Source organism: Macaca nemestrina, chromosome 1, assembly GCF_043159975.1.
Source record: "Macaca nemestrina isolate mMacNem1 chromosome 1, mMacNem.hap1, whole genome shotgun sequence".
Taxonomy (NCBI): domain Eukaryota; kingdom Metazoa; phylum Chordata; class Mammalia; order Primates; family Cercopithecidae; genus Macaca; species Macaca nemestrina.
In genome coordinates this window covers 38,252,365-38,279,554 of record NC_092125.1, presented here as the reverse complement: position 1 = coordinate 38,279,554, position 27,190 = coordinate 38,252,365, and the positions used below count along the sequence as shown (strand labels likewise).

Below are 27,190 nucleotides of genomic sequence, written 5' to 3'. Positions count from 1 at the left end.
GAATGCCTAAAGTAAAGAACAAAGGACCAGGGCTGTAGAGTCCAGAGTAAAGGCCAGTGGACACAACAGTGATGATGTCTGTTTCCTTGCTTCCTCTCAGTACAGCCATGCAGTGTGTAGTAATTTCCAAGAATCTGCATTTGTAGGACTGTTTGCTAAATGCAAGGTCTCCTGCTGAGATGTATCGAACTGCAATTTTTTTTTTGTTTTTTTTTAATGTTCTGAGAAAATAAGCTATTTGTAAATAGATTTCAATTTAATAGGTTTCTGGGTTGTTTCCTTAGAACCAATTTGTTTTGTTTTGTTTTGTTTTGTTTGAGACGGAGTCTCGCTCTGTCTCCAGGCTGGAGTGCAGTGGCATGATCTTGGATCACTGCACTCTCTGCCTCCCGGGTTCAAGCGATTCCCTTGCCTCAGCCTCCGGAGTAGCAGGGACTATAGGAGTGCACCACCATGCCCAGCTAAATTTATTTTATTTTATTTTATTTTAGTAGAGACAGGGTTTTGCCATGTTGGCCAGGATGGTCTCCATCTCCTGACCTCGTGATCCACGTGCCTTGGCCTCCCAACTTGCTGGGATTACAGGGGTGAGCCACCACGCCCGGCCAGAACCAATTTTTTACTGTTATCTTTGTTTACTTCATGGTAAGCTTTTCTCCATATTAGCCCCAAGGGAAGGCTGGTTGAGTAGCCCTTTGACTAAAAGTTTAGGATGATGGTGGGAAAAGAGTAAAATCACACCATAGCCCAACAAACTCCTTGGAATCCAGTAGCACATATTTCTGTCCTAAACAGTAGTTGGCCAGCCCTTTGACTGAGGATCTTGCACGAGCCCTGGCTTCCACCTTATTGGGCTTTGTATCTCTTAATCTCTTCCCTCTCCTTCCTATCTTCCCTGCCAGTTAGCACTCTTATATTGAATCATCGAATTTTAGAGGCTATAGGTGCTTTAGAGTTAATTTAATCCAAACCTCTCATTTAATGGATGAGGAAACAGAAGTCCTGAGAGGTGGGGCAATTTGCCTGAGACATCTCAGCAAGGCTATGACAGAGCTGGACCGAAAAGTGAGGTTTTGCCTCCTAATCTAGGACTCCTGCACAAAGCTGTGCTGTTGCCATGGTTCTGAAAGTAGCGAGTCAGACATATTTGAGGTGCTTATGGATGGATGAATGCGCAGCATCAAACAATAGCTCTGTCGATGAAAAGAAAACCTGGCTGATAATTGAAGCTGCTGAACCACAAGCGGTGAAAGAAGTAAAAGGCTCTGTAGGCTGCTGCCCCACTTGGGGGATTGGGGGAGGGGGCAGGAGGAGTTGAAAGTGGGTGGACAGAGACTTGGGTGAGGCCCTGGCTCCACTGTGTCCCAGATGGATCATGTGGGAAGCCCTTTGGTTGCGTGACACTGTTGTGGGCACCCTGTGGATTTTATATCCCCAAAGCTATAAATGGTTTGCACGAGGGAAAAAAAAAAAGAATTACAGGTCTCCCACAGCCCACAAAAATATGCTCCACCTAAAAAGAAGCCCATAATTTGGCTGCATCCAGCCGGGTTAAACAAAATTGGAGCCAAGGTTGCCCTGGATTGTCCTGAGAGGTGGCCTAGCATTAGCAGGAATGAAAGAAATGTGAAATTGCTCACAATGGACTAGATTTTCTCCATAGGGAAAGCTCTAATAGTTACACAGCAAGACCTTGGCATCAGCCAGGTTAGGTCTACTAGCTACATTAAAATCACTCCAAGCTATTATTTATAATTTCATACCATCTCACATTTGCAAATTGCCTAGTGACTAATTAAGGCAGTTTCTTACAACAATTCTGAGTGTGAGGTTCAGATTTTAACCCTTCTTTTACTAAGACACAAATAAATTGAGACAAATAATATACATCAACCATAAAAATACCTGGACAGTCTATTCATTTTGGCCATGGCCTGAGTTCTGTGAATTGGCCTGCTCTCGGTGACCAAACGTTCCAGTTTGCCTGGGACCAAGGTGTTTCCTGGGATGTGGGACTTACAGTGCTAAAACCCAGACAATACGGGGAAAACTGAGGCAGTTAGTCACCTTAAACCCTGTGCATGGCACTAATACTTGGCAATTTCTATCTGCATATCTTAAATAAATATGGATCCATATATTTTTATCCTAATCTGTCTTATCTTGCTGTGTTTAAGAAGGCAGAACCTGAAACTGGGTTTTTTGCTGCCTTAAAATCCATAGGCTGGGAGTGGTGGTTCACGCCTGTAATCCCAGCATTTTGGGAGGCCGAGGCAGGTGGATCACCTGAGGTCAGGAGTTCGAGACCAGCCTGGCCAACATGGTGAAACCCCTTTTCTACTAAAAATACAAAAATACCCCGGGCTTGGTGGCGTGCGTCTGTAATCCCAGCTACTCAGGAGGCTGAAGCAGGAGAATCTCTTGAACCTGGGAGGCAGAGGTTGCAGTGAGCCAAGATCACACCACTGCACTCCAGGCTGGGCGACAGACCAAGACTCCATCTCAAAAAAAAAAAAAAAAAAATCCCTTAAAAATAGTATTTACTAGTTGATTGTTTGTTGTTGCTCCATTTGAGGGGATTCAGATCCCTGCCACTGACCTCTGAAATGCTTTTGGTACTGTGTGTCAAAAAAGTGGCTTAAAGAAAAATGCAAGTAAGAGAATATGATTCTATTTTTATATTAAGTAATCCAACCTGGACACCATTCTCTGTCTCCCTAGAATACTTTAGCCAAAAGTCACACTTTATATCTGAGATATCTTCTTTGACAGAAAAATGTTTAAACTTATACAATTCAGATGGCCACCAGTATAGATATAAAGAAACAATTTACCTCTGGCCAAGAAACCCCTTGAGTCAAAATCGTTTCCAACTGGAATCACAGACTACTTATCACTAGCCAAGAGGATATGAAAGGGCCATGCATGCCAACATTGTTATTAGTGGGATGCCATCAACTGGCTAAAGCTTTCATTAGCATTACAGGATGAAAAATCCGAAGGGGTCTCAGTGAGGCAGTCACTGGCAAGGCCTAGTGGTGTGAGGCCTCAGGTCAATGGGCAAGCAGGCTCTAAACACACAGCAGGTAACAGCGGAAAAATCAGATTGGGCTTTATCTGCAGAATTCTTCTTAACACATTCATTCCATTGCCCACTGGTGGGAGATAGCGACCTATTTAAAGATGGTTAGAGAAGCAGAGAGGGTGCCAAGAAGCAATGGCACAGATGCAGAACTGGACTGAGGGGCAGGCAGGACAGCTGCCCTAGGGGTCAATTTCTAAAGACCACTTTTAAGAATAAAGTAGATGGCCAGGCATGGTGATTCCCACCTGTAATCCCAGCACTTTGGGGGGCCGAGGCGGGTGGATCACTTGAGGTCAGGAGTTCAAGACCACCCTGACCAACATGGTGAAACCCCGTCTCTACCAATATTACAAAAATTAGCTGGGCATGGTGTTGTGCATCTGTGGTCCCAGCTGCTTAGGAGACTGAGGCAGGAGAACAGCTTGAACCCAGGAGGTGGAGGTTGTAGTGAGCCAAGATCGCGCCACTGCACTCCAGCCGGGCAACAGAGCAAGACTCTGTCTCAAAAAAAAAAAAAAAAAAAAAAAATTAGCTAGGTGTGGTGGCATGAGCCTCACTCCCAGCTACCTGGGAGGCTGAGGCAAGAGAATTGCTTGAACCTGGGAGGTGGAGGTTGCAGTGAGCAGAGATCGCGCCACTGCACTCCAGCCTGGGCAACAGAACGAGACTCTGTCTCAAAAAAAAGAATAAAGTAGAAATACAGTGCCAGCTAAGTCCAACACAAGACTCCACATATAACTGGAAAAAATGCAAACTGGCCTTACTTCAGTGAAGTAGACCATGTCCTTCAGTGAAAATAAGACACCACCATTCTCCACTGTCTCCCCTCACCAGCGCTAAGTCAATTCGAAAGGCACTTAATTCTTAACCCAACTGGGATCCCCATATTTCTTAATCTGCTGTATAGAAAGGCCTAGAGTATTTCTCATGCCAGGTGCATGCTGGCTAAGAGTGCCCTGCCTCTACTTCTGGGTACCAGGTTGTCTTTCGTGAAACTTGTTCTCTGAAGCATTCAGATGGAAACAGTGTGGTATAACTCTGTGGGCCTTGAAAAAGGTGCTTAAAAGTTATGACAGCCTATCTATCATATGCCTAGAGGTGACTAAGGTCCCTCTGCAGCATCTTTTTTCTCTCTTGTATAATCCCTGCCTCGTTAGTCAGCTGCGGCTGTGCACAAGCATCTGTTACCTTGGGGGAAGGGGTAGGTCTTTTTATGATCTGCCAAAGCCGATCAATGATACTTTTAGCTCAAATATATTTATTTATTTATTTTTTGTTTGGTTGGTTGGTTTGAGACAGGATCTTGCTCTGTCACCCAGGCTGGAGTGCAGTGGTGTGATTATGGTTCACTGCGGCCTCACCCTCCCAGGCTCGAGCGATCCTCCCATCTCAGCCTCCCAAGCAGCTGACACTACAAGCGCACACTACCTTACCTGGCTAATTTTTAAAATTTTTTGTAGAGATGGGGGTCTCACTATGTTGCCCAGGCTGGTCTCAAACTCCTGTAGTCAAACAATCCTCCTGCCTTGGTCTCCCAAAGCACTGGGATTACAGACATGAGCCACTGCAGCCCAGCTGAAAAATCTTTAGGTCTCAGCACAAAGCCCAGGTCACCAGCTCCAAATCTTCCTTCTGTCCTGGTGAGTCTCCCTTTGGGGGTGATATAGAAAAAATAGACTGTTTTTCTCTATAGTCATGCTTACTACAGAGCACTTCTGACGCCAGATGTGTGGGATTTTTTTCCCAACACCAATTCCTCACTTCTCAGAAGACACCCACCAGGTGTCCCACAGGTGAACTCAATTCCGACACTACGTATCTGAAGTTAGCATCTGATCTCACAAGCTAAGGGCACGATTTCATGAGACTGCCCCCTACCCTAGATGTCAACTGCAAGTGATGTCTCCCCAGTTTACCCACAATTTTGCCTGACTTGGCTCCAGATCGGAGGTTCCCAGGACCCTCTCCATGGGTTTGACCATTTGCTATTGCAGCTCGCAGAACTCAGGAGAACAGTTTCCTTACTAGATTACCAGTTTATTACCAAGGGCATATTAAAGAATACAAACAAACAGCCACATGAAGAGACACACAGGGCAAGGTCTGGAAGGGTCTTGAGCGTAGGAAGCTTCTGTCCCCATGAACGAGTTCTGCGACCATCTCAGTGTGTGGGTGCAGTCTGGCTCACCAACCCCAAAGCTCTCCAAACCACATACTTTGGGGATTTGTATGGAGGCTTCGTTAGGTAGGCATTATTAACTCAATCTCTAGCTCCTCTCCCCTCCCTGAAGGACAAAGGATGGGACTAAAAGTTTCCAGTGTCTACTCATGGGGTCCGAGAGGGCAGAGAACAAATATGTATTTCTCTCTCTCTCTCTCTCTCTCATTCTCTCTCTGTTTTGCTGCTGCTGTTGTTGTTTGTTTAGACAGGGTCTTGCTTTGTCACCTGGCTGGAGTGCAGTGGCACAACCATGGCCCACTACAACCTCGACCTCCAGGGTTCAGTCGATCCTCCCACCTCAGTCTCCCAAGTAGCTGGGACTACAGGTGTGTACCGCCACATCCAGCTAACGTTTGTACTTTTTGTAGAGACAGTTTTTGCTATGTTGCCCAGTCCAGTCATGAACTCCTGGGTTCAAGCAATCCTCCCACCTCAGCCACCCAAAGTGCTGGGTTAGAGGCATGAGCCACTGCGCCCAGCCACAAAATGTATTTCTTACACATCACAGGAATATTCTTTCCTCAGAGGGACTGGTTCATCCTGACCACAGCAGATCCGAAAGTATTGTCTGAGACCTGGCTTTGACATACTCAGGTGGTTCCATTTCCCTGGAACCTTGGCAGTGCTCTGGTGAACATGTGGCACAGGCAGGAAGCCCCTCGGCATGTAGCTGCCCTGGCTGGGCATGGAGAGTGTGAACAAACCTCAGAGCCAGGCCAGGAGTCCATCGCAGCAGGGACCTGAGTTGGCAAGGACGTTGCTGCAGAGTAAACAAGTTCTGTTGGATTGTGCAGTGCTAGCTTTTGACAGCCCTGATTGACCTGCTTGGGTCATTTGCCTTCCCTGAACTAATGACAATAGTCAGAATGATGGTGTACTCAGATTGGCCAATCTGGGTCAGCATATTTCCCAGTGGAGCCAGAAGACGGATGGGGTACTGTGATTGACAACCTCACTAGGGCCTGAGGGGGTGAGGAGGGATATATTCCTAAAGAAAAGAGGGAGTAAGTCATCAGAATAAAAGGGGAACTGCTGGCCGGAGGTGGTGGCTTATGTCTGTAATCCCAGCACTTTGGGAGGCTGAGGCGGGCGGATTACCTGAGGTCAGGAGTTCGCGACCAGCCTGACCAACATGGAGGAACCCTGCCTCTACTACAAATACAAAATTAGGCGGGCGTGGTGGCACATGCCTGTAATCCCAGCTACTCGGGAGTCTGAGGCTGGAGAATCACTTGAACCCGGGAGGCAGAAGTTGCAGTGAGCCGAGATCACACCATTGCACTCCAGCCTGAGCAACAAGAGCGAAACTCTGTCTCAAAAAAAATAAAAAATAAAAGGGAAAATACCATTTCTCGGTGAACTATTCTTTCAATGCTTTCTCCTTGCCTATGCAAGTCCAGTGTTTCTGCAAGATTCCCATTTCTTGCAGCAAGTGGAAGACTGACAAAGGGACGCTATATTTCTTCCTGCTCCAAGTAAAAGATTAACATTATTTTACTACAACCCACTTGGAACATTTCTCTGTTGAACTGTTAGTTGGAATACAACCTAGCTTTTCTTTACAAATATGGTTGAGTTAGAAAATAATATGATGGACTAAAATAGAAAGGAAACCAAATTCCTTTATGCTTCTCAAAATCAGGTGATTAATGAAAAGACATCTGAGGAGAGTATGAGAAGAAAATGGCATCATTCCCACAGCACAGAAAGGGGTCTTCTTCCAGGGGGCCAGGTGCAGTCACTGTTTTATTAATTTTTATAAAATCCCAGAGTAGGGAGGGAAGAGATAAATATAGAAGTACGATTCTTCCTCTCCCTCTCATTCTCCCTCTCCCTCTCCCTTACTCCCTCTCCCCCTTTTTCTCCCTCCCCCCTCCTCCCTCCTCGCCTCTTCTTCTCCCTCTCCCTCTCCCCCTCCTCCTCTCCCCCTCTCTCTCAATCCATTTCAGAAATTCAGGAACTGAGGCCAAGGTGGCACCGAGGCGTGTTCTCGGTTGCTATGGATATGTTCAGCATCTGACATTCTTTCTGAGTGGGGCCTGGGAGAGAAGAGACGTCTCTGATGCCTGAGTCATTAAGGGAATGCAGGTCCTTTAGTCTTCCTCAGAGTGCCGTCTGAGAATAGACATGGCTGCATACTCTTCATCCACTTCTATTTGTCCAGTAGATTCAGGGAAACAGTGCTCGGCCACGTTGTAGGAAATTTGAGTTTGTTTTCATCCTCCCTATGCCCAGGGCCCTCTGCTGTCTTTAGTTTTTGCCAGCAAGGGAAGGAAGAACGTGATCTTAGCCCTTTCTGCATTAGGGTGAATAAGCTCCAGTCACAGCCTAAGAATGTTAACACTGTAAACTGAGCTCTAGATGTGAAAAAGAAAGACCTCACCCCTTTGGGTAGAATTTTAGGTAAAAAAAAGAGGGAGGGGAAATATTTTGGGAGCAGAGACAGCCCTTCCCAAGCCTCCCACAATCACACCATGCCTATTCCTAAAAAGCACTGTTAAGAGAATCTTGTCATTTTAGGGCATGTGAACTCCAGAGAAAACAGTAATTTCTATTTTTTTCTCCCTACATGTTTTCTCTGTTTCCAGAGGAAAAACTAGCCAAAGACTAGCCCTGCTCTGCTGGAGAGAGGCTAGCACATTCCAAGAAGCAACAGGGGTGTAACATGGCCTGGATGGCACCCAGCGAGCAGAGGTGGAATCCTGCAGCCTGTGTCTCGGTTGGATCTCTCTCTTCTTCCCCCAGTCCTTGACACAGCACTGGCCTGTCTCACTTTACAACCCTTTCTCTCCCCTAGACTCCAGGATACAGAATTCACTTTCACCAAAAACTCTCACTACCTCCAGCCCCGGTAATGTGCACCTCTGACGCAGGTTTCAGTCGCCCCTCGCGGCCTCCCTTGCTGTCAGTATTCAATCCGTCGCTCATGGCCTCCCAACCTTGAGTTTCCACTGCCAAAAACTTTCGGTCAACAACTTTTGTGTTGTTGTTTGTTTTTTGTTTTGTTTTGTTTTTTTTGCATGAGAGCTAATTCAGTAGAAAAAAAAATAGGAGAAACTGCTATATGCCCACCCCCCCATATCCATAATTATGCAGTTTTTGCTACATGTATTTGATCTATCCTCCCTTTTTTGTTTATTGTTTATTTGCTGAGCTCCTTTCAAGCAAATTCCAGACATCATATTATTTCACCTCTGAATCTCTCAAAATATTTTTTTTTTGAAAACAAAATAAATAAATACCATTATCACACCTAACAAAAGTAACCACAGAGCTTTGGTATTATGGCTACCCAGTCTGTAATTAAGGTTCCCTGATTGTCTCTAAAGTGTCTTCTTATAATTGGTTTGTTTGACTCAGGACCCAAACAAGGTCCCCACATTGCATTTTGGCTATCATTAAGCATCCCTGATTTGTTTCATTTTGAGCTCTATTTTAATTTTTTAAAAGCAATCTGAATAGCACATAGAGGCAGTGTTTGATTAGAATGCTTGGGGGCTGGAGGGTTGTCGTTATTGTTGTTTGTTTTTCCATGAGATGAGATCTGGTAGGCTGGGTGTGGTAGGGGTGAAGAGGGGCATTGAGATACTGGCATCTGAGGAGACAAGTGCCACTGCATCTGTCTTCAGACCAGAGACAAAAATAACAACTCGAGCTAGCACGTAGTCAGTGCTGAATATGCACCAGGCATTGTTCTAAGTGCTTCGTGTGTAATTATCTCATTTTAAAAAGATAACTTCATTGGGAGATTTTCAGGGGCTGGTGAAAGTGCTGCCTTTTTTGGTTGAGGGGAGGTTATCTAAATGGGTCAGAGTTTGTGAGTGTGTCAGGCCAGGGAGCATTAGCTGATGCAAACTACTCTACGGGATGGCTGAAGTGTCTCCTCAACTCCCAAACAGAAGTCACGTCGAGGAAATGTTTTCGCTGTCACCAGGTCTCAGGAGGTGAGCGGAGTCCTGGTGACCTTTGAATCCTTTGCCCTGGACAGATCTATGTCTTCTCTTTCTCGCCTCCACTCTCATCCTGTGTCTTAAGTCGTATGTGCAGAGTCCCAAAATGTCCCATCTCTGGCGGCAGCCTCTGTGATTCATCACCGGTGGTGGCGGCTGAAGGCTGCCGGGAATTACGTAGCCTGGCAAGGTTTTCTTCATGCTCCTGTGAATCAGTGGGGTTATTATTCATCAACTATAATCATTTTGGTTTCTTACCCATGAAGTGGGATCACAGGGGATATTGGAAAGCTTGGAGGGATACGTGTTGTTAAATATTGCATTCTTAAGATACTCTGAGGTCGGACCTCAAAAAAATAAGGAGTAGACAGTGAAGCCAAAACTGCAGCTGAAGGAATCTAGGTAGAGGCACCACGGGAGATGGACCTAAGCACAGGGAAACCTCTGAGCTCCAGGTGAGTCAGAGTGAGGGGCTCACAGGGGAACTTAGCTACTGGGACACTGTCAAGATAAAGTCGGGGCAGACCAAGATTGGCTCTGGGAAAGGCTGGGCCGGACACTAGAATTTAGTCCATGAAACCAAAGTAGAGTTGATACAGTCCAAGGTTCGGTACCTGCTCAAATCAGAATCCCAGGTAGATATATATATATATGTATGTATAAAACCTCAGGGTATATCTGTAAACAAGCTGGCAAAATATGTCAGGGAGATAAGGCATAAAATTGGGATGGCACCAGTCAGCATAGACCCATTAAAATTCTTTTCCGTCTGGCCCCTATTGAAGACCAGAGGACCTGACACTGTTAGCAGGCCTATGTCTACTTTATATATCTATCTATTTATTTATTTATTTATTTAGACAGTCTCGCTCTCTTACCCAGGCTGGAGTGTAGTGGTGTGACCTTGGCTCACTGCAACCTCCACCTCCCAGGTTCAAGTGATTCTCTTGCCTCAGCCTCCCAAGTAGCTGGGATTACAGGAGCCCACCACAATGCCTGGCTAATTTTTGTATTTTTAGTAGAGATGGGGTCTCACCATGTTGGCCAGGCTGTATGTCTACTTTAAAGACATTGCTCTCTGAGCCCAGTGTCTTCCCCATAGGCCTCCCCTGCAGGCCCTTTCCCAGCCTACCTCCTCTTGCTGTCAGTGTCCACAGAGCTGAACATTACTGCATGGCCAGGTGGATGAGTATGAGGGAAGAACTGCTTATCCTGGCCAGTCCCTGGTCATTTTTCTTAACTGAGAAATAAAACAAGGAGCCATTGTTCAGGCAAAATATTTGGATGTAAGCTTCCACCACTTATTGTAGCCCTAGTTATTTTATCCATTAAAATCTTTGGGAAAAAAATACATTTTTAAGATCCATAAATGCCAACATCTTCTTTTCTGCCTTAGGGACACAAATCTATATCGAGATCCACAACCAAAATAAGTAGGAATTTAAATTGAATGGGCTTGCACACCTAATGACCCCCCTCAGGGGTAGAACTATTTAATGATAACTTAGTTTGTGGAAAACCCCATCAACCAGGTTCCAAACAGTCTCAGCTGGGAAACCCAAGTCTTTTTGGTTTGGAAATTCTCGATGATAGGTTTTCAAAGCAGCTGATAAAACAGTTAATTATAGTGAGGTGTTTGGCTTCTCTGTAACATACACTTTCAACTGGTCTATGATTGGAGCTTCTTGTCATGTACTCTGAGCAGGGCCAGCTAATGCTACTGTACTTTTTTTTTTTTCCTTTGGGGGAGAGGCTTCTGAAATTACTACATAAGTAGAACTTCAGATAAAAATGCGACGTCTAGCATGAGAGCATTCAATAGAGCCCCTCCAATCTCTGCTATCGCTTCTCTTTATCTGGTGCATTTCACTTTAGTTATGCTGGCCTTGTACGCGCCTGGCACAAGCTCAGCACAAACCCACTAGACCTTTCCTCTTGCTCAGTAGCTCTCAAATTTTACAGAACACCAGAGCCCTCCAGTGAAGGATTGCTGGGACTTCCAGAGTTTCAGATGGGGCCTGAACATGTGTATTTCCATCAAGCTCCCAGATTATGTTAATGCTCTTTGTCTGGATGGGGAATCACATTTTGAGAACTATCACTCTAGCTGTTCCTTCTGCCTGAAGCTCCTTCTCCATATATCTGCTTGACTCACTCCTTCACCTCTTTCAAGCCTTTCTTACATGTTACCATCTCAATGAAGCCCAGCTTGACCACCCTATATTGCCACCTAATATCTCAAACTCCTGGCGCTTTGGATCACCCTACCCTACCGTAGTATTTCTTTTCTATTGCACTCATAACCTTCTAACATTCTGTATAATTTATTTATTATGTTTAGTGACAGTCTCACCCACTAGCACATAAGCTCCTCAACCTTTTAATTTGTCCACTAATGTATCCCTAGCACTTAGAGTAGTGCCTGGCACATAGGAGGTGCTCAATGAATATTTTCTGCATGCATGATTCAATGCTTAATGTTCCTGTAAATTACAAGGGGAAAAATTCTAATTTCTTCACAGGCTTCAAAAGAGACTTTTTTTCCTGCCTGTGTTCCTATTTTCATGCTAACCCCTTTATATAAAATGTCTCCTCTCAATCGCTTCTCCTTAAATCTATTTATTCTTTAAGTCAGATCATTCTCTTTTAATTCCTTTCTTCTTCGATGGTAGCTCAGCTGCTTCTGACCATTCTCATTGGTTTCCTGGGTGTCATTTTTGGATCCCTGGTTATAAAGCCTCCAAGCACAGAGATCATGTTCTGAATAAATGGCCAAATAGTAGGATCTGAATAAATGCATGTTGTGTAATTGAACATTCTTTTCATAGTACTATAAAGAGTCTTTCATAAAAGAATAGCTATTATATTCACAAATAAAAATGGACAATTTGCAAGATCATTTCACATTAAATTTTTTCCATCTTCACAAGAACTCTTTAGGCTAGGTAGGAAAGATATTAGGTTAATGTTATTTCTGGGGAAAGTAAATTTAGGTTAAATATAGATAACAGCCACTTCATCAAGATTAAATGACAAAAGTCATGGAAGTTTCTGGCACAAAGCTGGAACTTAAGATATGTTAGTTTTCCTTCTCTAAGATATCTTAGAAAAGCCTTTTAGATAAATGCATACGTATTGTGTGTGTTCCTACAATGTGCGAAGAGCTTATAACAAATCTTCAAGTCTGCGTCTGAATCTGAAGCTACAATTCTGTGAAGTATTGTTTAGTCTCATTTACTAACAAAGTTAACAGATTCAGAAAAGTTAAGTAACTTGCACGAAGTCACCCTAGCAAATGATGGAGCCAGAATTTGAACTCAGCTCCAAAATCATGATTTTCTTACTTCTGTAGTGCACAATGCCTCCTTGATGGCATGGAACTCATGTCTTTTGATTCACAGTCTGAGGCTCTTCTGTGTACAAAAACCACTAATTGTTATGCTAACCCTGTGCTAATCGCCTGAAAAATATTAATACTGATTCTCTTGATTCTGCTACAGGGCAGTGAGTCAATAGCTCGTGCCAGATATTTTTTCTCCTTTGGCTTTTACATACACAGAATCATAAAAAGTTAGAGCTGAAAAGGACATCCGAAGTCATTGGTCCTACTCTTTTGTCTCAAGAATCGGAAAAAATAAGGTCCAAAAAGTATAAATGACTTGCTTAAAATCAAAGCTAGGGACGGGGGAAACCAAGGTATGTTCTGCTCTCTGTGCAGACGTTATTTTGCAGAGTGCCCTTGTGGCAGCTTTTGCATCAAGCTGGACATCTGGGTTCGGGGTTGCATATAAAGCTGCTGGGCAATGCTGGTGTTGTCAGGTAGCAACGGAAGCCTGGCCTCTTCCTCCTTTGGTGGCTGCAGCTGCTGCTCCTCCAGTCTCCTGTCGTAATCACTTCATAATGGTGCATTGACCTGTATCTGAATCGCAGGACAGTTCCTATGCTTGGAGAAATGATGGATAGAAGCAGCGAAGACACACACTTGATGCAGCACCCAGAAGACCGAGCTCAGAGGGACAGAAGGTAGCAAGGGACAGATCAAACACTGGCTGAGAATCTGACCAGCTCCTGTCTTCAGTAAGAGGCTGAGGTACTATTGGTCTGTGTAGGATGTAAGATCGCAGGCATGCTCCTTCCATTCGCTAGACGTGGACAGGGACATGGAATCCTGTCCATTGTGAACCACGGTGCTTAGGGCATTTCTGTTAACCAGGTTACACAACACTGACTGTGCTAGAGGCTGATATTTGACCTAAACTTTGTAGAGACATTGATACAGAGGTAGTGGGGTATCTCTCAGAGCAAGTCTTGGTGTTAGGAACGGGGCAAATGCCTAATTAGCCAAAAATCTGGCCCTTCTGCCTACTCAGGTTTAGAATCCTGGAAAGACTTCTGGCAAATTCCTTGAATGCTTCTCTAACTGATTGTAACTTTAATATTGAGTGTAATCTTGGGAGCAGTTTTAAAAGTAGTACTCGCTTCACCCCCACCATCTCATCAGCACTTCTGTATAACCTTGATCATGTCAATAAAATGGGGTTTAAAAGCAGCTGCTTCTCTTCACTGTAATATATCAATATTTCAGTTTGGAGCCTTGGGGCTTTTCAGACATCACCAGTGCACAGAGTAGAAGTTCAATAAATATTATTAAAATAACTTTGAAAACTACTTCCTCATTTGAAATGAAAGCTGATCCAAAGTATGAACTTTTTTTTTTTTTTCAGACAGGGTCTCACTCAAAGATTAGAGTGCAGTGGCATGATCTTGGCTCACTACAACCTCTGCCTCCTGGGCTCAAGTGATCCTCCTACCTCAGCCTCCCAGGTAGCTGGAACTATAAGTATGTGCAACCATGCCTAGATCATTTTTGTATGTAGAGACGGGATGGGGTTTCACCATGTTGTCCAGGCTGGTCTCAAACTCCTGAGCTCAAGTGATCTGCCTGCCTTGGCCTTCCAAAGTGCTGAACCTTTTTATTTTTTTAATCCTGTGAAAGGAATATAAATGTTGGGACCCCCAAATCACTAAGCCAAAGGGAAAAGCCAAGCTGGGAGCTACTTAGGGCAAACCTGCTTCCCATGCTATTCCTTAAAAAGAGAGTAACTTAGACTTAAAAAAAAAGTGAGGTGGGAGGGTCACTTGAGCTCAGGAGGTTGAGGCTGCAGTGAGAAGTACCACTGCACTCCAGCCTGGGCAACAGAGCAAGATCCTGTCTCAAAAAAAAAAAAAAAAAGTTCATTTCTTGTGCTCACTTATGCAAAACCCTTTGCTCAGTGCTGAGCGTGTAATAGCCATGCATATTTGATGGCTAAATGAATAAATTACAGGCGCAGAGGAAGTAGGCATGATCTATAGCCCTGTTCTTACGGGTGTGTATTCCCTTGCTGTGTTCTCCCTCCCCACCTCAGGAACTCAAACCATTACACACATATTCAATGTACACCCTCTGCCATCCACTCCAGGCCCTGGCACCAGTGAGGGCCACCTGAGTACCTTTTCTGTGTGGATTCACCCAGGGGTAGAACGCTGCCAAATAATTACTTTCCAGGAACCATACGACTCTGTTCTGTTTCTGTAATGCAGCCAGAGTGAGGTGCCAACAAGCTATGTGCAAAGATGGATCTCACTCGTTCATGACACTGTATCAGAAAAATCTACCATCGGGCTGTTTGCCCATTCATTAAATTGCCTGGTGAGCATGGAAGGATGGGGAAAGGATCTGCGCAAGCTGTTTATTCACATGTTTAAGTGAATTTTTATTAAACTTTGAAAGGGAATTGTGATTTTTTTTTCTTCCCTGAGTTAAAACCATTTTATGAGCACATACAGGAAAATGATGTGATTATGTGATTTCCTTTTTCTGTTGAATTATTTGTACTGCTATTTATTGTTTGGCTGTCTTCATTAAACAACCATCTTCCTGCAAAATAAAAGCTGGATTTTATTTCAGCATGATTGGAGGAAAGAACACTGACCAAAGAATCAGAGAACCTACCCCTTCAGAGCCATTTGAGGTTTAAACATTGATTTTAACCTTCCCAAGCCAAGGTATCTGTTCTGAAACAGGTGATCTCCATGACTGCCCTACCTACGTCCTTCTGAGACATAGTACTCCTGAATGCTCCTTGAAAAACGGTATGAGTGCAATGTAGCATTTTTCCATATGTTAAGAATGCCACCCTTTGTTTCTTTTTAAATAAACTGCAGAGATTGGTAATGACCATTCTATTATAAGAGAGACCAGAAACCAGGTCAAACACACCTAAGAGAGAAGGCAGGCGGGAAAATGGCGATGGGAAGGGACGGAGGCATTAGACTGCCCCCAAGTGGCGACTTGGGCATGATGCCTTGAAAGCAGTGGGAGGGATGACCCCGCTAGGGTGACTGTAATGAAAAAAGGAAACAATCTGAGAAGAGGTCATACTCATTTCTCATAAAAGCATTTAAATACCATTGAAAAAAGCATACAATAATAATATATTTCACGCAAATGATGCTCCGAGTCACTGGCTTCCCTTTTAAGGCCTGCCACTTTATATTCAATTCGCTGCTCCGGTGAACACAATGAAGTGTTTAGACTCCATTAAGAAACCTCAAAGAAAACAAACCTTGGGCCTTTAGAGTTAGCAGGAAAGCTCTTTAAATGCTTCTCACAAGCTGTCATTTGTGCATTCAGAAAACCATTAGGACTTCCTCCTTTGGAAATATGTGTGATTCTTTAGCTTCTCATTTGAAACATTAATATTTTCTTACCGTGACCCTTATCCTCGAGAACAATTTCCTATGCTTCACCAGACAATGCAATCAATTTCTGAGATGCTGAGATGTGAACTGGGTTGGTAACAGTAAAACAGAGTATCTGATGGGAGGAAAACTGGAGTTAGGAGTTGGGAAAGTGGGTAGCATATATATCCTGAACACTTAGAAATGCAGTAGATGCACCAGGGCTTTGGGAGAGCCTGTGGCTGAGAAGGGTGCTTGCCAATTGTGATGAAGATATCAGGAGACCAGATGGATTCACAGTGGAAAACATCTCCTCTTCCCTCCTAACTCTGTCAAGAAATGGGACTTGGACAGACACTGGGAGAGGCATCATGAAGTGGCTGGCAGAATCATGCAAACTCAGGGCAGTTTCTTAGATTTGACCCCCAGTTCTGTCTCTAGTTGCATGGGCTGGGAAGTCAGAGAGTGGTGTCTTCAATAGCCCCGCGAGCAAAATCCCAGGTAATTCCTATCAGATTCCACAATCTGCTATTTAACAAGACTAATAGCCCTCTTTTTACTCAACAAACCTGGTTTGACTAAGTTCATGAATTGGATGTGCCTTCCCAGGTTTTGTTTTGTTTTGTTTTTAAAAAAAAAAAAAGAGAATCGGCTGGGCTTGGTGGCTCACGCCTGTAATCCCGGCACTTTGGGAGGCCAAGGTGGGTGGATCACCTGAGGTCCGGAGTTCAACACCAGCCTGACCAACATGGAGAAACCCCATCTCTACTTAAAAAAATACAAAATTAGCCAGGTGTGGTGGCGCATGCCTGTAATCCCAGCTACTTGGGAGGCTGAGGCAGGGGAATTGCTTGAACCAGGGAGGTGGAGGTTGCAGTGAGCCAAGATTGCACCACTGCACACCAGCCTGGGCAACAGAGCGAGACTCCACCACCCACCCCACCCCCCCCAGAAAAAAAAAAAAAGAATCAAGACTTTAGGCTTCTGGTGGATATGAGAGTCCAGCAGCTAAACATGGGCAATGAATGGAGAAACTGGTGCTTTGGTTAAACTCTGCCCTCCTGCTATTGCTACATGGCATTTCCTTACAGTACAGAGTCAAAAGGGAATTTCGAGGATTGCTTTGTCTCTTGGCTTGTTAGGAGGGCAGCAAATGCGATCCCACAACTATGTGAGGAGGAGGCTCGCTGGTGGGAGTGGTCAGGACTGACAGGAAACCTGAGTTTCCTGCAAATGGACAAAGACATTTGTTAAGTAATATTGAAAAGTAGCTAAGAAATAATATTCCACTTAGTAAGATTGAGGTCACAGTTGCCAACATATTAAGATCAACTATTGTTAATGATTTTGCCTCAATGAAAATGAATTAGAAATCCAGCTCTTTAAGGATAAGCTCTAAATAGGGACTGAGCGATTGGGATTTCGGGTGCCTCATGCTTTAGGCAGCAAAGTCAGTTATTGGGAGAGTGTCGTATCGACTTTGCCTTGAAGCGTTCTGTCTTTGCCTGAATATCAGATCATGGCCTTCTTAGAAAAGTGCTCAGTGACGTTTTATTGATCAGCCTTCAAAAAAGAGCACAGCAGTGGGGAGGAGAGGTAGGGCCAGTCTCCCTCAGTCCTCTGGGCCGGCCGAAGCCCGGACACCTTCACAGGATGATGGAGGCTTTATTCACCTGGGAGAGTCCTTGTGTACCTGACTACAATTCTGAAGATACTCAGTATGATTGCCTGAGACTTCTCCTGGTCAGCTCCTCCCAATATTCTTTTCTCCTCCCTCTCTGACACCCTCCCCTCAACACCTCCCCGCTCTGTCACCCCCATATCACTTGCTGGAACACCTATTTCCTTATCTTATTTGAAAAAATGTATTATATTGTCAAATAAATCAAACTGTGTTCAGCTGGTGTACTGGAGGTTTAGCAGAAAAAGCCCTTTGTCCCCATACAGAAGGCACTTAGAAAAATCTCGCCCATTATCTTCCAGGTAATTTGTCCTTTAAATACTTTTCTTTCATGGAGAAAATTCCAAGTGACAGTAAAAAGAGAAATAGTTCATTTGGAAGACACAATATAACAGTATTTTCTTAGGGTATTAAATAATGATCCTCTAATTGCTGAATTTAAATCACACAAAAATGCTAGACATTAAAGTCACCTTTTAAAAAGAAGCTTTGCACATACCTCATTTTCCCCCAAATAGCCACCTCTATAATTCCTTTGTGTGGTTGAAAAACCTGTCATTTACAAAGTGCTTTTGTATACATTTTCTCACTTGGTCATTATGTGTTAAGGCAGGCTAGAGCACAAATCTTAGCTCACTGTAGCTTCAAATTTGTGGGCTCAAGTGATCCTCCCACCTCAGCCTCCCGAGTAGCTGAGACTACAGGTACACACCACCATGCCCAGTTAATTTTTTTATTTTTTGTATTTTTTGTAGAGACGGGGTCTCTCTGTGTTGCCCAGGCTGGTCTCAAATGATCCGCCTGCCTTGGCCTCCCACAGTGCTGGGATTGCAGGCGTGAGGCCCTGTGCCCAGCCACTCATTTTCTTTCTTTTTTTTTTTTTTTTTTACATGATAATAATGATTTATTAAAGTGAAATGAAAATAATAACATAATTTATTAAAGTTTTAATAAGTGCTACCAGAGCTTTCCATTTCTAGTAAGTGCTACCTGACAGCTATCTGTTTTAGATTTAGAAATTTCCCGTGTAGTGATTGTCACAAGATCTTACCCACTTATCTTTGGTTCAGTTTCTATTTTCTCCATGATATTCGCCCCCACCTGGCAATCCCACATCAGGCTCTCCTTTCTTTGAGCTTCTCTGATGCTTGACCACTATTTACCGCTTACCAGAATTTATGTCCAGCCACTCATTTTCTAATGAAGATGATCCGAGAGGTTGGGTGAGTTGGCCAAGGACACTGCAGCTCGGGTTTGCTTGCTCCTAGTTCTGTGCATGTTCACAGTTTCCTGCTGCATTTCATTGCTTAAAACAAAATGGAAAACGGCGTATTACCCTTGGCACTACTTTGTGGCTAGGTTATACTTGGCTTAGCTTTGCACCTAGGCACCCTTTGAAATGTGATTCTGAGCTAGGAAAAAGGCTATTTTAATACATCCAAATGAGGCTTAGTTGAATTTTCCCTCCTATGTGCCTGTGACTAAGAGAACACAATGTCTCGAGTAGTTGTTCCTTTAGTACTCTGGTGTTTGTTTTGCTTTTTATTTTGCTAAAGTCATGAAGTGAGAATTAATTTCCTTTCTAAATACACTGGAAATGTATAGTAACCATTTAGGAAAGCTAGGTTGGTTAAAAAATATTTTAAAAAGATGATAAGTATAGAGAGCTTCGTGTATGTTTTGAGTTAGAGGTAGCTAGTATTCCTCAATACTGGAAAACAAGAGTCTTCCATAGAAAATATCAGAAAAACAAAAAAAAATCTTCCTGCTTCTGTCATGGAGGTGAGACTGGGTCAGCGCTGGGGAACTACCACACAAACCACTGCCGTGAACACAAACCCGGGAACTCAGAGACAGAGGATGGCGCTCATCTGCAACAGCAGTCTAATCCTCAAGAAATGCATGGCTAACACGTGAAACCCCATCTCTACTAAAAATACAAAAAAAAAAAAAAATTAGCCAGGCGTGGTGGCACATGCCTGTAGTCCCAGCTACTTGGGAGGCTGAGGCAGGAGAATGGTGTGAACCCAGGAGGCGGAGCTTGCAGTGAGCCGAGATCGCACCACTGCACTCCAGCCTGGGCAACAGAGCGAGACTCCGTCTCAAAATAAAATAAAATAAAATAACAAACAAACAAAAAACACACCCCACAACAACCGCGGATGTGAAATCACCAAGACATTTGTGTAGCTAGCACTCATTAAAGAGGGCAACAGCAGGTGCAGTGGCTCACACCTGTAATCCTAGCACTTTGGGAGGCCGAGGTGGGCAGATCACCTAAGGTCAGGAGTTCGAGAACAGCCTGGCCAACGTGGTAAAACCCTGCCTCTACTAAAAATAGAAAAATTAGCCGGGTGTGGTGGTGTGCACCTGTAATCCCAGCTACTAGGGAGGCTGAGGCAGGAGAATCGCTTGAACCTGGGAGGTGGAGGTTGTATAAGCCGAGATCACACCACTGTACTCCAGCCTGGATAACAAAGTGAGATTCCTTCTCAAGAAAAAAAAAAAAAAAAAAAAAGGACAAAAATGTTTCCTAACAGGATTAGCCTCCTCGTAGAGATATTTCCTGACTCCAAATAGCTCTGAAGTGTTTTAAAATGGGGGAAAGTTTATGACCAATTCTGACAAAGTCAAAATCATAAATGATGCTATGCTTAGTAAATAAGATTTAACCAGGTTATTTTTTAGGTTTTCCAAAGATTAGAGTCCTGAACCACAGCATTAAATCAATGGAGTTTCCAGTAAATGAGGGTGAGAGTTTTGACAGGGTTCAGATTTCACCTTGACCTCCTCAGGGTCACTGAGCACTGGGGTCACTGAGCACTAAATTGAGAGCTGGATCTCTTGCTTTATTCTTGAGGTCTTTAAAAGCAGAAAAAAATAATAACCAGTTATGTGTTCGTTATTATGTGGCAGCTGTAAAGAAAGCCAAGTGGATGAGTCATTGTCCCTTGAATACACCATTCACATTCCTGCCCCCGCACCTTTGCTCATGCCGTTCTCCACACCAGACCCTGTATATCCTTCCCCCTCTGGTCTACTGAAGAAGGCTATGCACAAACCTTATCTCTTCTCAGTGAAAGTTTCCTTGTCCTTCCCCAGGTCAAGGCTGCCTCCCCTCTCTGAACTCCCCGAGCCCTCGCTGTCTACCTAACACATTTATAGCTTGGCATATCCTCTCCGGAACGGATAATTATTCTTTTCTATCCTATCTTTGGAAACAGGCTGTAAATTCCATCAGTGCAGCTTATCTTTCATCCTTTATTTTTTTTTTAATGTCCCTGATAGCATGCCTCCTACCAAATTGGTTCTCAGAAAAAACCCGATGATTGGTTCATGCCTCCGTGTAACCAACTGCTATCATTGTCATCTCTTGGCACCGAGAGACGGGGCTATATATTAGTTTGGGTTGTTTCTCACCATCCTCTGGGTTAAGGTCTCTGTGGGACTGTGGATTTGTGTAGTGACAGTGTGTAAAACAAGGTCAGGGAGGAGAACCACAGTGTGTACTTTATGACTCCATTTGAATGTCTGCTCCCCTTTATCTGTGGCTGTTATCCCAACCAGCGGCAAGCACATAGTTAAGAATTATGAGAATTCAGTGGGGCTGAAAGTCCTGGCTTAATGGAGGGCCAAGCTCAGGAAGACAATATGGCTTTGGGTTGGGGAGGGGTCCCCCTTCTCTCCCGCACCACTGGAAAAGGCACCTGAGAAATTCAGTGCAGAGTCCACCGTCCTGTGGCCTTATCTATGGGTCTTGATTCACCTGCTTCAAGAGGGGAGGGAGGCAAATGGATCCTAGTTCCTGGCATTAAATGTGGCTCTTTGCTTAGAAGTGCTGACAAAGCAGAGAAAAGGGGAGTGGGGGAAGCAGAGACAGCAGAAAGTTATCTAGAAGAGTAAGTGAGGAGAAACACTTCAGCACAAAGGAGATCAGAGTGAATATGAAACTTATCTCGGGAGAGGGAGGGCCGTTTTTGCAAGGGAGCTCTTGGAGAAGGGATTCAATTGCATGGAAGAAAGTGTTCGGGAGAAATTTTACCTGACTCTACAGAAAGCTTTGCTGAGTTAAGGGGTAAAGTAATAGATTTCAATTCTGATGGCCTAAGGAGTCTGCGAAGACTAGGACTACACAGGGAGACAGCAAGTGTCACAGTGAGGGGCATGGGTGTGGGGTAGAAGGAACTGGATTCAAATCTCAGCGGTGGGTTCCTGGCCAAGTTACCATCTCTGAGACTCAGTTTACTCATCTGTAAAATAGGAATGTCTACCACAGAGTACTGCTGAGAGGATTAAGTGACAGAATCAGACTGTTAGTGCACTCAGTCCCTGGCATGTAATACATGGTAGTTCCATCCATACGGAAGGATATTTCTTGATCTCTTTTTAGGCAATTCTGGCATTGGAGTGCCCTGGGGGTGCCAAGGAGGGACACAGACAGAAAGAAATTCCTCATGGAGGGAATGGCCAATGCATTTCTAGAAACAATCATCTGTGATGTTGTATTTGAAATTATTTCCTACTCCAGGCTATAATAGCTCTGTCTGTTCTCATTAGTTATGATATCTTCAGAAAAATCTGTTTCATGCAACTGCTCTGTGTTAGTGGTGCTTCTGCAATGGACAGGAGACAGGCTGTGTCTGCTTTGGCTACCTCGAGACGGGGGAAAGAGCAAGCAGCAAGGATTGAGCAGGAAGCAGGATTCCAGAGCCAGAGGTGATGGATGCATTAAGGGCAACAGTGTTTCCACAACGAACAGCAAAGTCGGGAGGTCTCAGAAGCAAACTGGACTTGGTAACATCCAGGTTACAATCACATTCATAACTGAAACAGGAAGAAGAAATCAGGAAATACCATTTGTTGTTGAATGAATCAACCCAGAGCTGAGAGTTGGTAAGAAGGCTTTCTTAGGCCCTTTGCCTAACGGCAGTTTATCCCTTACAGAGTAAGATAGGTGACTCACCTGGAGTAGCTCTAGCACGTTCTTATTAGTCTGTACCTGTGCAGTTTATGAGGCCAGCATTGCCAAGTGTCAGTTGTTGCTCCATGCACTCATACTTCTCCTGTCTGTGACAGGAGGGTTTCCCCAGGTGACCAGCCTCAGGTCTAAGCAAGGAGGCAAATTAATAATAGCACAACAATAATTTGGCTCCAAATGAGGAAGGATTTCTAGGATGGCTCACAACTGCTGTTGTGTTGTGTCCAGGGCAACAGTGACCCTTCCTTGACTGGCTGCTCCAGCACCTACCAGTGAAACAATTCACAAAGCTCCTCAGATGACGAACCAGCCACTGTGGCCACTACCCTCATGATTGACTTCCCTCTAGGGCAGTGCCCTTGCACATACGTGCTTCCTTTGCCTGGTTCTGGGGACAGGGCCCACCCTCATATACAAGCAGGAGCAGGGCCTTGCTATTCTCAGGCCCTCACCTTATCCTGTGGCACTGTTGAGTCTCCCTACTCTGCCTGTGATGTCTTCTGGAAGGTAAGCAGCTCTGCTAAGGGCAGGAGTGAACTCCTGTCACTCATTCTTTCCTACCTCTTTCAGTGAACCCAGTCCACCCTCACATGTGGCTTGAAAGCCTTTGCAGGCCTGTGTCCTAAGTCTTTAGAATCCCTCCAGACCCTCTCCCACTTGCTCACTCTGTTACTCATTAGTCATTCTCAGCTTTCCCATCAGTGACCTCTGCTTTCCTACTCATCCTCTTCCCTACTTCTGATTCCACATGTCAGCTTCTGTCCTTCATATTAGGAACTCATTTCTCTGGCTCAAACTCCAGCACCTGTTTGGACAGAGTCCCAGCTTTCCTCCACCTCAAACACTTAGGGGTGGACTAAAGCCTTTAAAACATCTAAGCGATGAAATATGTAAACTATACATTTTACATTATAAATTATAAAATAAATATAAACCTCAGCAAATTAAATGATGACCCTTTAAATGCTTTCTTAACTGTCAAAAGCTCCTCCAGCTCAAATATTTTGGAGGCCTGATTTGCTGATACCAAAAGCCCATGCTTACCCTGTCCACTGGTGATGGATGCGTGTTCCTCTCTAGCCCCGTGCTCAGCTGACCAAAGGCGCCTGTAAGGACTGACCAGCTGGGCTGCCCTGTTCAGTCCAGCTTGTGGGCTCACCACATACCTTGCTTCTAGCTCATTCCCCCAGCAAAGCCACCTCTTCTCTCCCTTCCCATCCACCCAAGACAGGGTGACAATGCGTATATCTGTTTTGTCTCTTCAATGCATTCTCATTGACTTGATTGCTACTCATTGGTGTAGGGACAAAGATGACTAAAACACCTGGTGGCAGGCATTATGCTAGAGGTATGTATTGACTTAACAGTCCCTCCTGCAGCCAGGCCCAATGTGATACTAGGAATAGAGAAAGCAATTTGAACAACAGGCTGAGACAATGGTTCTGAACCCAAGCAAATTTACATGGGTCACCAGAACATCCATCATTTCTCACTACAAGTACCTGAATGCCAGCAGAGAAGGTTATGAATAATTTATTATCAAATTGATTGACTAAAAGGCCATGAGAGGAATAACAGGCATGCCTAGGAGGCTTCTCACTCTCTCCTTCCCTTCCTCCCGCCTTTGTTCTCTGTCTCCCTCTCCCTGACCCTTCTCTTTCTTTTTTTTTCAAAGTGAATTCAAACCTGAATCTACTTTTTATGCCTAACTCAAAATCTTGATCTGATGATTTCATTCTTTGTGGCCCAATCCTCCCTAAATTCCTTCCCACACCTTCCTTTGAACCAAGTGGAACAGTTGTACCACTTATGGCTGTCTTTACTCTCGAGTAATTGCCATTGCAGGCGGTTTTCTTATGATAGTTTAGAAAGGATTTAGAGGCCGGGCGCGGTGGCTCAAGCCTGTAATCCCAGCACTTTGGGAGGCCGAGACGGGCGGATCACGAGGTCAGGAGATTGAGACCATCCTGGCTAACACGGCGAAACCCCGTCTCTACTAAAAACACAAAAAATTAGCCGGGCGAGGTGGCGGCGCCTGTGGTCCCAGCTACTCGGGAGGCTGAGGCAGGAGAATGGCGTGAACCCGGGAGGCGGAGCTTGCAGTGAGCTGAGATCTGGCCACTGCACTCCAGCCTGGGCGACAGAGCGAGACTCTGTCTCAAAAAAAAAAAACAAAACAAAAAACAAAACAAAACAAAAAACCAAAATTTATTGAGATGGCTGGGCACAGTGGCTCAAGCCTGTAATCCCAGCACTTTGGGAGGCCGAGACGGGCGGATCACGAGGTCAGGAAATCGAGACCATCCTGGCTAACACGGTGAAACCCCGTCTCTACTAAGAAATACAAAAAAAAAATTAGCCGGGCGCGGTGGCGGGTGCCTGTAGTCCTAGCTACTCGGGAGGCTGAGGCCGGAGAATGGCGTAAACCCGGGAGGCGGAGCTTGCAGTGAGCTGAGATCCGGCCACTGCACTCCAGCCTGGGCTACAGAGCGAGACTCCGTCTCAAAAAAAAAAAAAAAAAAAAAGAAAGGATTTAGAGATTTTTTTTTACCCAAGAGGAGAGAATTTGATTGCATCACAACAAAGGATGTCCTCGGACGGACAATGGGGCATGGATCAGATGGAGCAAACAAAACATACAGGCCTGAGGAGTGTGTGTTTTCTAGGGCTGCTGTAACAAAGAACCACAGAATAAGGGGCTTAAAACAGGAGACATTTATTGTCTTACAGCTCCAGTGGCTAGAAGTCCAAAACCAAGGTGTTGGCAGGGCCATGCTCCCAATGAAACACAGAGGAGAGAATCCTTCCTTGCCTCTTCTGGCTACTGGTGGTTCACTGGCAGTTCTTAGCATTCCTTGGCTCGCAGCTGCACCACCTCAATCTCTGCCTGCATTGTCACATGGTGTTCCCTCTGTGTGTCTCTCTTCACATGGCCATCTTCTTATAAGGACATCTTCTTATACAGTGGCACCTTCTTAGGCCCACCGTAATCCAGTATGACCTCATCTTAATTAATTACATTTGCAATGACCTTATTTCCAAATCAGGTCACATTCTCAGGTACAGGGATCAGGACTTCAACATATTTTTTTTTGGGGGGGGCGGGGTGGGGACAAAATCTAACCCATAAAAAGAAACATGCCTATTCTGAGAATGGCCAGTAGTTCCATTTGGCTGGAAAGTTGGGTATGACTAGAGTGTGGTACGAGAGGAAAACAATCTAGCAACTAAAATAATCGGAAAGCAAAGCTGTGGACTTATTAGCTTAGTTTACTGTGGTGAAGGTCTCTGCATCTCTCATTCCAGTCCAATAACTTGCAACTTTTTGCCATTGGTCAAAAGAAAGATAGACAACTACCTTGCACGTGAGCCAATAATGTCTTCTCTGTCATTCATTCATGTATTTATTCAATAATATTTATTGAGCACCATATGCCAGGAACTATCCCAAGCAATAGGGATTCAGTGGCAAACCAGACAGACATGACTGCTGCTCTCCTAGAAAAACAGCTCAAAGTATGGTTTGACTCGTCTTCAGTCATGACTTTCATTATCAACATATAACGATGTCTAGAAGGAATTCCAAGGTAGATAAATTAAAAATAGACGGGTGGCAAAGTTGTGAAACAAAATGGGAAATCATTTTAAAAGCAGAAAATAAGTAGACATATCCCCAGGCAAATGACAAGCCTGTGCAAAGCTTTCTATGTCAAAGCCAGTGTCCTTTATGGTATCAGATAACTAACTCCTCCAAATTGCTAAGGCACGCTCGTCATTCCCGTCATTCCCGTAATGCAAATAGAAAACCCTCACAGTAACCCTGCCGGAAGGTGACAATGTAACACATTGCCCAGTCCTCAACAAGTAGCTGAAGATCAAGGAGCACAGTGGGAAATACATAGCTTCTTCTCCCATGCATTAGGGTTAAGTGATCATGCCTGGACAAGCACCATGGATTGGAAGCAAGCCTTTGACTGGAATCTGGTCAGCACACTTGTTGATAAATTGCAAAGGGTCTCATGTTTCCATGGAAAACAGGGCGCTACTGACATGTGGCTCAGTGTAATTATAGTCACTAAAGTTAATATTTTCCATAAACTATAGATGGTCTCTGGATTGGGCTACATTTGCAGAAATTGTGCTGTAGTCCTTGAAAACACCGCATGGAATTACTTTTCAAAGTAATAATGTGCATGAGGTATCTCACCTCTTACCATTCAGCAAGTGATCCTATCCAGGCAGGGAGTTTTCCATTAAATAATATTATATGTTTTCACAAAAAGGAGGGGAGAAGGAAGAGAAAATAAAAAGAACGTCCCTAATGACATTCACAAATACTCTGGTTTTCCTCTCTTTCCAGGAATGTAGTAGGACTGCACGTAACTGCCCCCTTTGAAGTTAGGTTTGACCATGTGACTCACTTTGGCTGATGAAATGTGTGCAGAAGTGACCTAAGTCCTTCCTGAGTGAAAGCTTTAAGAGTCACAATATGCTGCATTCTCCTTTACTGCTGCCTTTGAGATTGTGGGAGCAGATGTCAAGATGGGTCTTG

The 27,190-nt window shown here is 44.4% G+C and overlaps 1 long non-coding RNA gene across 1 annotated transcript; it reads right to left on the bottom strand.

Moving 5' to 3' along the window:
• Positions 1 to 15,113: 15,113 nt before the first annotated feature.
• On the bottom strand, positions 15,114 to 18,978 carry LOC105484520 (uncharacterized). Its single transcript, XR_989019.3, has 3 exons — positions 18,831 to 18,978; positions 16,010 to 16,115; positions 15,114 to 15,176 (listed from the first exon to the last, which is right to left on the bottom strand). It is a non-coding gene; the product is annotated as an uncharacterized lncRNA (long non-coding RNA).
• Positions 18,979 to 27,190: the final 8,212 nt, after the last annotated feature.